Source organism: Trichechus manatus, unplaced genomic scaffold (assembly GCF_000243295.1).
Source record: "Trichechus manatus latirostris isolate Lorelei unplaced genomic scaffold, TriManLat1.0 scaffold00243, whole genome shotgun sequence".
Taxonomy (NCBI): Eukaryota; Metazoa; Chordata; class Mammalia; order Sirenia; family Trichechidae; genus Trichechus; species Trichechus manatus.
The window spans coordinates 319,798-330,449 of NW_004444179.1; positions in this window are offsets into that span (position 1 = coordinate 319,798).

Consider the following 10,652-nt stretch of genomic DNA (forward strand, 5'->3'; position numbering starts at 1 on the left):
CTTTTTCCCTATTTTCAATGTTTTAGCTTTGATGTAATTTTGATTTCTGTATCTGAGTCAATATCTGGTTGCTCTGTCCTGTGTTCTAGTCTTGCGTTGTTAGCTGGTGTTATTGATTATCTAACCGTATGACTCCCTTTAGTATTTCTTGTAATTTTGGTTTGGTTTTTGAAAATTCCCTGAACTTCTGTTTATCTGGAAATGCCCTAATTTTGCCTTCATATTTGAGAGACAGTTTTTCTGGATATATAACTCTTGGCTGACAGTTATTTTCCTTCAAGGCTTTAAATATGTCATCCCACTGCCTTCTAGCCTGCATGGTTTCTGCTGAGTTAGTCCGAGCTTATTTTAATTGACTCCTTTGTAGATGACTTTTCTTTTATCCCTAGCCACTCTTAAAATTCTCTGTTTGGTTTTTGTAAGTTTGATTATAATATGTCTTGGTGACTTTCTTTTGGGATCTACTTTATGTGGGGTTTGATGACCATCTTGGATAGATATCTTCTCATCTTTCATGATATCAGGGAAGTTTTCTGTCAACAAATCTTCAACAATTCTCTCTGTATTTTCTGTTATCCCCCCCGTTCTGGAACTCCAATCACTCATAGGTTATTTCTCTTGATAGAGTCCCACATGACTTTTAGAGTTTCTTCATTCTTTTTAATTATTTTAGCTGATTTTTCCTCATATAAGTTGGCGTCAAGAGCTTTATCTGCAGTGTCACTAATTCAAACGTCTACTGCTGCAGTTCTGCTCTTATGACTTTCTATTGAGTTGTCTAATTCTGAAATTTTATTGTTAGTCTTCTGGGTTTCTGATTGCTATCTCTCTATGGATTCTTGCAGCCTGTTAAATTTGGCATTATGTTCTTGAATAACTTTTTTAAGTTCCACTACTACTGTGTCTGTATGTCCTGGCTGTTTCTGCATTCTGTCAAATTCCTGTCTTATTTCTAGAAGAGTTCTATATATTAATCTTTTGTATTCTGCCTCTGGTAATTCCAAGAAGTTCTCTTCCTCCAGAGAATTTATTGATTATTTTGGGAGCTTGATGAAGCCATCATGGACTGCCTCTTTACATGACTTGATATTGACTGTAGTCTCCAAGCCATCAATAATTTATTATAATTTTATTTTGTGTTTGCTTAGTGAGACCGAGCTTCTTATTTTGTTTTGTTTTGATATGCCCATATAGGCTGTTCGTGTGCACCAGTTTGATTTTTGACACCTTTGGATCTCTAACGTCCTGTCACCAGGTAGTTAGTTCTGTAACTAAGTATGTGCACACAGGAGTCCATTAAATTTTCCTATATGGGTTCAGCTCAGGTGTTCAGGAAGTCGGTCACCAAGTGTGTGATGCAGGCTCTCACCCCCAGTCCTAGAGAGGCATGGGTGATTGGTGCGGGCACTAGACTCTGGCTGTGGTAGCAGATCACGCGCTGAGACAGCCAGGGGGCTGACTGCTGCCCCTGAGAGTCTGAAAGGAAAGCATGTCCCTATTTTCTTGAGTGAGTAGGTAGGGGAGTTTTGCAGCCAGACTAAGAGCACCCCACTCTGTTGGCTGTAAAGGCTCGAAGGCACCACTTTTTCTTGAACTCCTGTAGCAGGTGACTAGGCACTTTAGGTGTTACCACCAGTCCTCAAGACCCTGCTACAGATCGATAAAAGTGCCTACTTAAGGGGCAAGGCTGTTTCGAGGGTCACAAATCTGCCATTTCACAGCTGAAACAGTTGAAGTTAAACTTCAGATGTTTACCCTGTTGTACTGTGGCAGTGAGGGCTAACGCTGTTGAGATGGGTTCCCACAAGTCTATACAGGGGTGTAAGGCACTCAAATTCTGTGGACCCCTGATAAATGTGGCCAGCAAACGAGCTGTGCTGACCCTGTGTTCCTGGCCTAGGGGAGCCAGCAGCTTATTTGTTCCCTCTCCAAGGCCATGAGAATGGGTCAGGGTGCCTTTAGGGATCTATTTCCGGCCCAGCTGACTCCCGGTGTAGAGCGCAAAGGGAGGAGGTAAAAGGGAGAGAGGTTTTTCCCAAATAGACTTTTTTTTTTTTTTTTTAAATCACTACCAAAGGGTGCACGCATGTACTTATCCTAGCGTCTTGGGATCTGCTCTTCACTGGTTCAGAGTGTCCCAGCAGAATCTCTGCTGCCAGGTCTCTCTCGGTGAGGAAACTGCTTCCTGAGCATGCGCACAGCACAGCTGTTTGCCTGCTTCACCGCGGACCAGCGTGGCTGTAGCTCTGCAGTTTTGCCACTGCGGCTCTAGCCCTCCTTACCTCTTCCAAACTGTCTTCCTCCCCCATATCACTCAGATGGATTTCTTAACCTTGCCTTGTTCTGGGCTGCCAGATGTTCACATAGAATCAAATCACTTGTTTTTCCAGATCTTTGTTGTAAGAGAGATATAGGAAGCGTCTAACTACTCCGCCATGTTGACCACACCCCCCATTCTTGTTTGAGTCTGTGAATTTCTTTATTCCATCCTTAATTTCTTCTATAACCCAGTAATTTTTGAGCAAGGTCTTGTTCAGTTTCCATGTGTTTGATGTTTTTTCCTTGCTTTTTCTGTTGTTGATTTCTGCTTTTATGACTTTATGTGTATGTATACTATTTGATATTTTAATTTTTACTCCTTTTCAGGGATAGCAGAAATGCCATAAAGTGTAATATTCACTACTATTTTATGTGATATAAAAGCCATTTCAGTAATATTGACAAATAAACTACTAGACAATGTTTCTGTTACTTATTGTTTATATATTTTGAAAGAGTTTTTTAAACTTATTTAGAGATATGTTTTTATCATATATTACTGTTGTTGTTACTAGGTCCTTCAAGTTGGTTTTCAACTCATACCAACTCCATGTGACAGAGTAGAACTGTCCCATAAGGTTTTCATGGCTGTAATCTTTACAGAAGAAGAACAAAGTATTTCTCCTTTGAAGCCACTGGGTGGGTTCCAATCTCCAGCTTTTCAGTTAGAAACTTAGCCCTTAACCGTTGCATCACCAGGACTCCTTTTATTACTCTTCTGCCTACTTATAAAATAAGAGAAAAAAGTTGGTTAAGTTATGCCTAAAACTTTTCCATATTTGTATTCTGGCTATTCTGTATCAATTTTTGATTCATGTGCATCCATATATGTATTTTTCATACAATATTATTTCTGTGCTTTGAAGAGATTTGATTATGCAACATTCTTAAAAGACTGCTTGACTATTTTCCCTAAAAATTCTTCAGGCTAGGGACACACTTTTTGTAATAACTGATGTCGCTTTTTCTTCATATTATTAGTGGATTGTGCTTTCAGTTATTAAACCCAAATCTTCATTTAACATTCAGTCACAAAAATTTTCTCTTGTGATTTACAGTTTTATGTTTTATATTTAGATCCATTTTGCATTAATATTTGTAAATAAAGTGTGAGGTTTAGGTGATTGGAGTTCTTTTTTTATTTTTTTAACTTATGAACTATAAGTTGATAGATTCAATGGCACCCAACAACAACACATTGATTAATTCATACATTCTTGTCAAAGATGTTATAATTTAGCTAAACTTATAGTGCAAAAAGTTACTGATATTTAACCCCCTAAAAATATAAAGATATAAAAAATGCTCACTAACTTTTCAAAATTTTTGCTTTGTGTTCATCTCAATTTCTAAATGGTAAACTGTTCCAAATCAGCTTTTAACTTTCTCTGCTTTATATACAAGGCCTAGAACATCTCATTTGATTTTACAGCTTTACAGACTAATCTGTATAAATAATATTGTCAAATTTATAGTTCTAGAAGATTCTTTCTGATGAGCAATTCAGGCTCATATACAATTGTCTACTTAACAGCTTCAATCAAGTATAAAATAGACCTTAAACTTCAATAAAAAAAGAAAGAAAAATGTAAATCCCACACTCTGTCTTCCAACATCTGCTCTACTCCCAGCTTCTTCATCTTGATGAATGACAGAACTATTCGGGCAGCTGCTTGGGCAGGAACAGGTGGAGAGAGGCTTGTTGTTTTCTTATTCTTCCCTTTCCTCCAAACTCAAAACAATCAACTCTCTGTCCAAAATACATGTATCTGACCACTTTTCATTACTTACACAAGTACAGTCTTATCCCGAACTATTTCAAGGATCCTTACATTGGTTTATACTGGTTTTCCTACTTCCGTTTTTCTTCCTGAAGTTTATTTCTCACCAGAAGCCAGAACATGACACAATGTTCTCAACAAGCTCCTCACATTTGATGAGTCCTCACCATTAATTACAATATGACTTCCTCTAGCAAAACTTACTTCAACCTCTTCATTCCTCAAATCACTCCAGTTCAGAATAACTAAATTCACTTCATTTTTCCGTTACCTTATATCTTTACATGAATGTTTGGATACTCTCTTCTTATTAACATCATTGGAACTAGTACAGTCAAACTAATCTCTACATAACATATTACATTATTTGAAGGTGTGAGAGTATAATTGTGGATACAGAAATTTGAGATAAGAAGTCCAAAAAAAATAATTATTCTTGATTCCTCATTTACTACTCACTTTATCATGTTAATATTTATAAATCCTTTAATAGGAGAACAACACTAATAGTAAAAGTAATAGATAATTAAGTTAACCATTTGCAGCAACTTCAGTCAATGTAACAAGTGAAAATTCTTAATTACACATTTTAAAGAGAATGCAAAGTTTTTTCACTTTACATGTGAAATGTGACAATGTAAATCAATGTATTTTGAATAATAAAAAGTCATTGACTACTTAACAAGAAAATAAAACCGAAAAAACCAAACCTGTTGCCATCAAGTCTGTTCTGACTCATAGCGACCCTATAGGACAGAGTAGAACTGCCCCACAGAGTTTCCAACTAGTAGCTGCTGGATTCACAATGCCAACCTTTTGGTTAACAGCTGAACTTCTAACCACTGCACCACTAGGGCTCCAGTGGGAAGATAGACATCATTAATAAGCTACATTCTGATGGTTTGTGTATAAATAGGAGCTGTAAAATGATTTTAACTTTTTATTATGAAAACTTTCAAACATTATTTACTCATCACGTAACTTCAATAATTATCAACTCATGTCTAAACTTGTATTACCTATGCCATACCAATGTCCAGACATCATATATTCCATTTGTAAGTATTTCATTCTGTATCTCTAAAAGATAATCATTCTTAAAAAAAAAAAAAAAAACCATGATACCATTATCACACTCACATTTAAAAATAATTTATAATATCATTAAATATTCAGCCATTTTTTTATATTACCCAGATTGACTGAAAAATCCATTTTGTTCCTTTTGTTTGAAATAAAATCCAAATAATTAAGCATATGGTAAATACACAGACATTCTCTTATATCTTCAAGTGTCTGCTCCATTTCTGTCTTTATTATTTTTTTATAATTTATTTGTTGACAAAACATCTTTTTTTCCTTGTAGAAATTCATATAAACTGTGTTTTCTTGTAACATCTTCATACTATTGGTTAACATATTTCTCTGACATCTATATTTCTTTAAATGGCTGGTTAGATCTTGATGTTTCATAAGATTTAGGTTTAATAGTTTAGGAAGATTGCTTCATAAGTGGAATTATGTTCATCTATCAGAAGGCAAATATATCTGTTTGCTTCTTTTGTGTGTGTGATGTTCGTAGTTGTGATGATTAACACCTATATTCCTTTTTAGATAAATTTAATATTACTTGAAAATGGCGGATCATGTTTCAATGATAATCACAATATTCTCGGCAAGATATTTCAAATAGTGTCTGTAGTTCAAAGGTATATTTCAATTCAGTTCTGATAGAATTATTAATTTGAATCATAAAATTTAATGTGAATTAATACAATACTAGCTTTAAATAGATAATATACTCTTTATAATCTATTTTAATAGCTACTTCTAATAAAAGCATTTCCTTTGAAAACATTGTTTCATATGAATGTATATTACAAAGGAAGATTGATTTAAAATACTCAAATAAGACAATATATGGGAAATTGCAAATTGGATATCTTTTACGTTTCTGAATTTAATAAGCTATTACAATAAACTTAAAAATGCTTGAGTATTATACATAGAAAGTATCTTCAGATAACATCGGATTATGTTCATAAAGCCCAAATCTATTAAGATGATTTAATGTTATGGAAAACGTACTACTTTCTAAAACTGAAGGAATATTTTAAGGTAAACTTGTTCAATCTCCTCAATTTTCTGATGAGAGTGCTTTAAATTGTGATTTCCAAGTTGTCACTTCAATTAAACGCTGAGCTAACATAAGAGCCTACATAAGTAACTGACATAAACAAAATTGTGAGGTCAAATATTTCTGTCACACAGCTTTTTATCATTTTTGATCCAGAAGCAGCTCTACCCCCTTTACGTGTAACTCGGAGCCTTGTTCTCGTTCTTTAATACAAAGTATGCCCTCATTCTACACCAAGACATCTTAGATCAACACTGGAGTTTTTCTCTTTTTTTCCCTACTTTTGTCCAATATTCATTGATACCATAGATAACTCGTTGCCTTTGAGTCGGTTATGACTATTAGTGACCCTACAGGACAGGGTAAATCTGCCCTATAGGATATCCAATGCTGTAGAGCCAAAATATGACCTTGAATATACCACATCTGAATTTGGATACCATCTCAAGAATAGATTTGGTGCACTGAACACTAATGACCAAAAATCAGAAGAGTTGTAGGATGACATCAAGGACATCATACATGAAGAAAGTAAAAGGTCATTAAAAAGACAGGAAAGAAAGAAAAGACCAAAATGTATGTCAGAACAGACTCTGAAATTTGCTCTTAAATATAGAGTAGCTAAATCGAAGGGAAGAAATGATGAAGTAAAAGAGTTGAACAGAAGTTTTCAAAGGGCAGCTCGAAAAGACTACGTATTATAATTAAATGTGTAAAGAATTAGACTTTGAAAACCAAAATGGAAGAACACCCTCAGTATTTTTCAAGCTGAAAGAACGGTAGAAAAAATTCAAGCTTCAAGTTGCGATTTTCAGGGATTCTATGGACAAAATGTTGAACAATGCAGAAAGCATCAAAAGAAGATGGAAGGAATACACAGTCTCTGTATCAAAAAAACATTCAAACAGTTCACTAGGTAGAATACGATGAAGAACTGATGGTATTGAAGGAAGAACTCCAAGCTGCACTAAAGGCATTGATGAAAAACAAGGTTTCTGGAATTGATAGAATACGAACTAAGAAGTTTCAACAAACAGATGCAGCACTGGAGGTGCTCGCTTGTCTGTGCTAAGAAATTTGGAAGACAGTTACTTGGCCAATTGACTGGAAGAGATCTATACTGGTACCCATTCCGAAGAAAGGGAATCCAACAGAATGCAGAAATTTTTGAACAATAATCACTAATATCATACGCAAGTAAAATTTTGCTGAAAATCATTCAAAAACTGTTGCAGCAGTACTTTGACAGGGAACAGCTAGAAATTCAGGACAGACTCAGAAGAGGACGTTGAACAAGAGATATCACTGCTGATGTCAGGTGGATCTTGGCAGAAAGCAGAGAATACCAGAAAGATGTTTACCTGTGTTTTATTGACTATGCAAAGGGATCCGACTGTGTGGATCATAACAAATTATGGATAATATTTTAAAGAATGGGAATTCCAGAACACGTAATTGTGCTCATGGGGAACCTGTACATAGACCAAGAGGCAGTCATTCAAACAGAAAAAGGGTATACTGCCTGGTTTAAAGTCAGGAAAGTTGTGCTTCAGGGTTGTATTCTTTCGTCATACATATTCAATCTGTATTCTGAGCAAATAATCTGAGAAGTTGGACTATATGAAGAAGAATGTAGCATCAGACTAGGAGAAAGTTTCATTAACAACCTGAGGTACGCAGATGACACAACCTTGCTCGCTGAAAGTGAAGAGGACTTAAAGCACTTACTGATGAAGAGCAAAGACCACATCCTTCAGTATGGATTACACCTCCATATAAAGAAAACAAAATCCTCACAACTGGACCCATAAGCAATATCATGATAAATGGAGAAAATATTGAAGTCGTCAAGGATTTCATTTTACTTGAATCCACAATCAACACCGATGGAAGCAGCAGTCAAGAAATCAAACAAAACATTACAGTGAGCAAATCTGCTGCAAAAGATCTCTTTAAGGTGTTGAACAACAAGACTAGGGTGCACCTGACCCAAGCCTGGTGTTTTCAACAGCCTCGTATGTATGAGAAAACTGGACAACAAATAAGGAAGATGGAAGAATAATTGATGCCTTCGAATTATGATGTTTTTGAAGAATATTGAATTACCGTGAACTGCCAGAAGATTGAGCAAGTCTGTCTTGGAAGAAGTACAGCCAGAGTATTCCTTGGAAGCAAGGATGATGAGACTTCATCTCACATACTTTGGACGTATTATCAGAAGGGACCAGAATCTGGAGAAGGACATCATACTTAGTAAGATAGGGGTATCAGCAAAAAAGAGGAAAACCTTTGACGAGATGGATTGACACAGTGACTGCAACAATGGGCTCAAACATATCAATGATTGTGAGGATGGTGCAGGTCTGGGCAGTGTCTCATCTATTGTAAATAGGGTCACTATGAGTTGGAACCTACTTGATGGCATCTAACAACAACAGTCTTTATGGAAATAGACTGCCACATCTTTCTCCCATGGAGCAACTCATGGGTTCAAACAGCTGACCTTTTGGTTAGCAGGCAAGGGTTTAACTACAGTGCCAACAGGGCTCCTTCATACTACAGATACTCCTGCATATTGATATTATACACTCATGACTCAATATTCCTTGTTTAAATTTATATTCTACATTAGCTAGTGTGTGTATTTTTGATCTAAACAAGGTTAACTCCTTGCCATAGAGTCGATTCGACTCATAATGACGCTACAGAACAGAAGAGAACTGCCCCATAAGATTTCCTAGCCTGTAATCTTTAAGGAAGCCGACTGCCACGTCTTTTTCCCATTAAACAAGATTATTTTTGGTATTTTTGATTTTACATTTTATTTGTTTTGCTATCAGAATGAAAATATTTTATTAGTCAATTTTCTCTGAAGAAGACATGTTTATTACAAATCTTCATGAAATAATGCAGTGATTTTCTTGACTTTAAAGGGAAATCTTGAAGTTAACATTTTTAATCATATAATCTCATTTTAGCTTCCTTTTTATGTTAATCGGATACTAAAGTTTTATATAAACTGTCATGCAGAATTATCAAGAAAAGTATTCTTTAATTGTGTAATCTACTAGTTACTGATAACGATTTAAGAAGCAATCATTCAGCCTGGCTTATATAAGGGGTGATTATAGTTAGCATTATGGGCAGTGAATTACAAAGTCTATTATCAGGTTAATAATAAATGTTCTACGAAACCATCTGACTTCTTGCTACTAAATGGTATCCCTGGTGTTGCAAATAGAAAAAGCTTCTCTGAAAACCTATCTATCATAACAAATCTCTCTGCATGTTGTTTCTGTACTTCACTGTTGTATGTTATGTCATAACTCTTCGTATTTTTGCATATTGAATTTTTATGTAACTGCTAGGAATAAGTAGTATTATCGTGGGCTTCCTTTGCTCTAAATCCATGCTGGTGAATAGGTAACTTCTACACTAATGTAGATGTGTTTACACTTTTAACTCTTGAGTATTCAGTGAAGTTTATTATGGGGTTGAAAATGAAGGGAGAGAGCTTAATGCAGCGTTCCTTAAAGTACAATCCAAAAGCAATCAAATCAGATTCAAGTTGGTTGTAGGTTAAGAATGCATATTCCTGTGAATAAATTTATCTACCGATTTGTTCCAACTACAATTTGAGAGCCATTGATACAGGTTTTTGAAGATTTTATATATATATATATATTTAGTATTTTACATTTTTTTTCTTGTACTTCAGGTGAAGGCTTACAGAAAAACAGTTTCTCATGAAACATTGGTACACATATTGTTTTATGACATTGGTTAACAACTCCACAACATGTGAACCCTCTAACTTCTCAAACTATTTTTTTCGTGAAAATACACATAGCCAAAGATACACCATTTCTAAAATTTCTACACGCACAGTTCAGTGACATTGACTACGCTCTTCCAATTGTGCTGCTATGCTCACTTAAGATGAAGGCTTACAGAACAAAATAGTTTCTCATTTAACAGATACTACACATGTTGCCCTATGACAATGGTTAACAATCTCACAACACATCAACAATATCCTACTCAACCTTGGGTTCCCTATCATCAGCTTCCTTGTCCCCGTCTGCTTTCTGGTCCTTATCACTGGACTACTGTAACTCATTAGTCCCAACTGCTTTTTCGGGGGTGTCCACTCCCAGGCTGAACGGTGAACCTCGGAGATAACTTCACCACTGAGCTAACAGGGTGTCTGGAGGCCATACTCTTAGGGTTTCTCCAGTCTCCTTTAGGCCATTAAATCTGGTCTTATTTTTTGTGAGTTAGAATTATGTTCCACATCCTTCTCCAGCTCTATCCAGAACTCTCTGTTGTGATCTTGCTCAGAGTAGTCAGTGGTGGTAGCCGGGCACCATCTAGCTGTACTGGACTCAGTCTGGTGGAGGCCTTGGTAGCTGTGG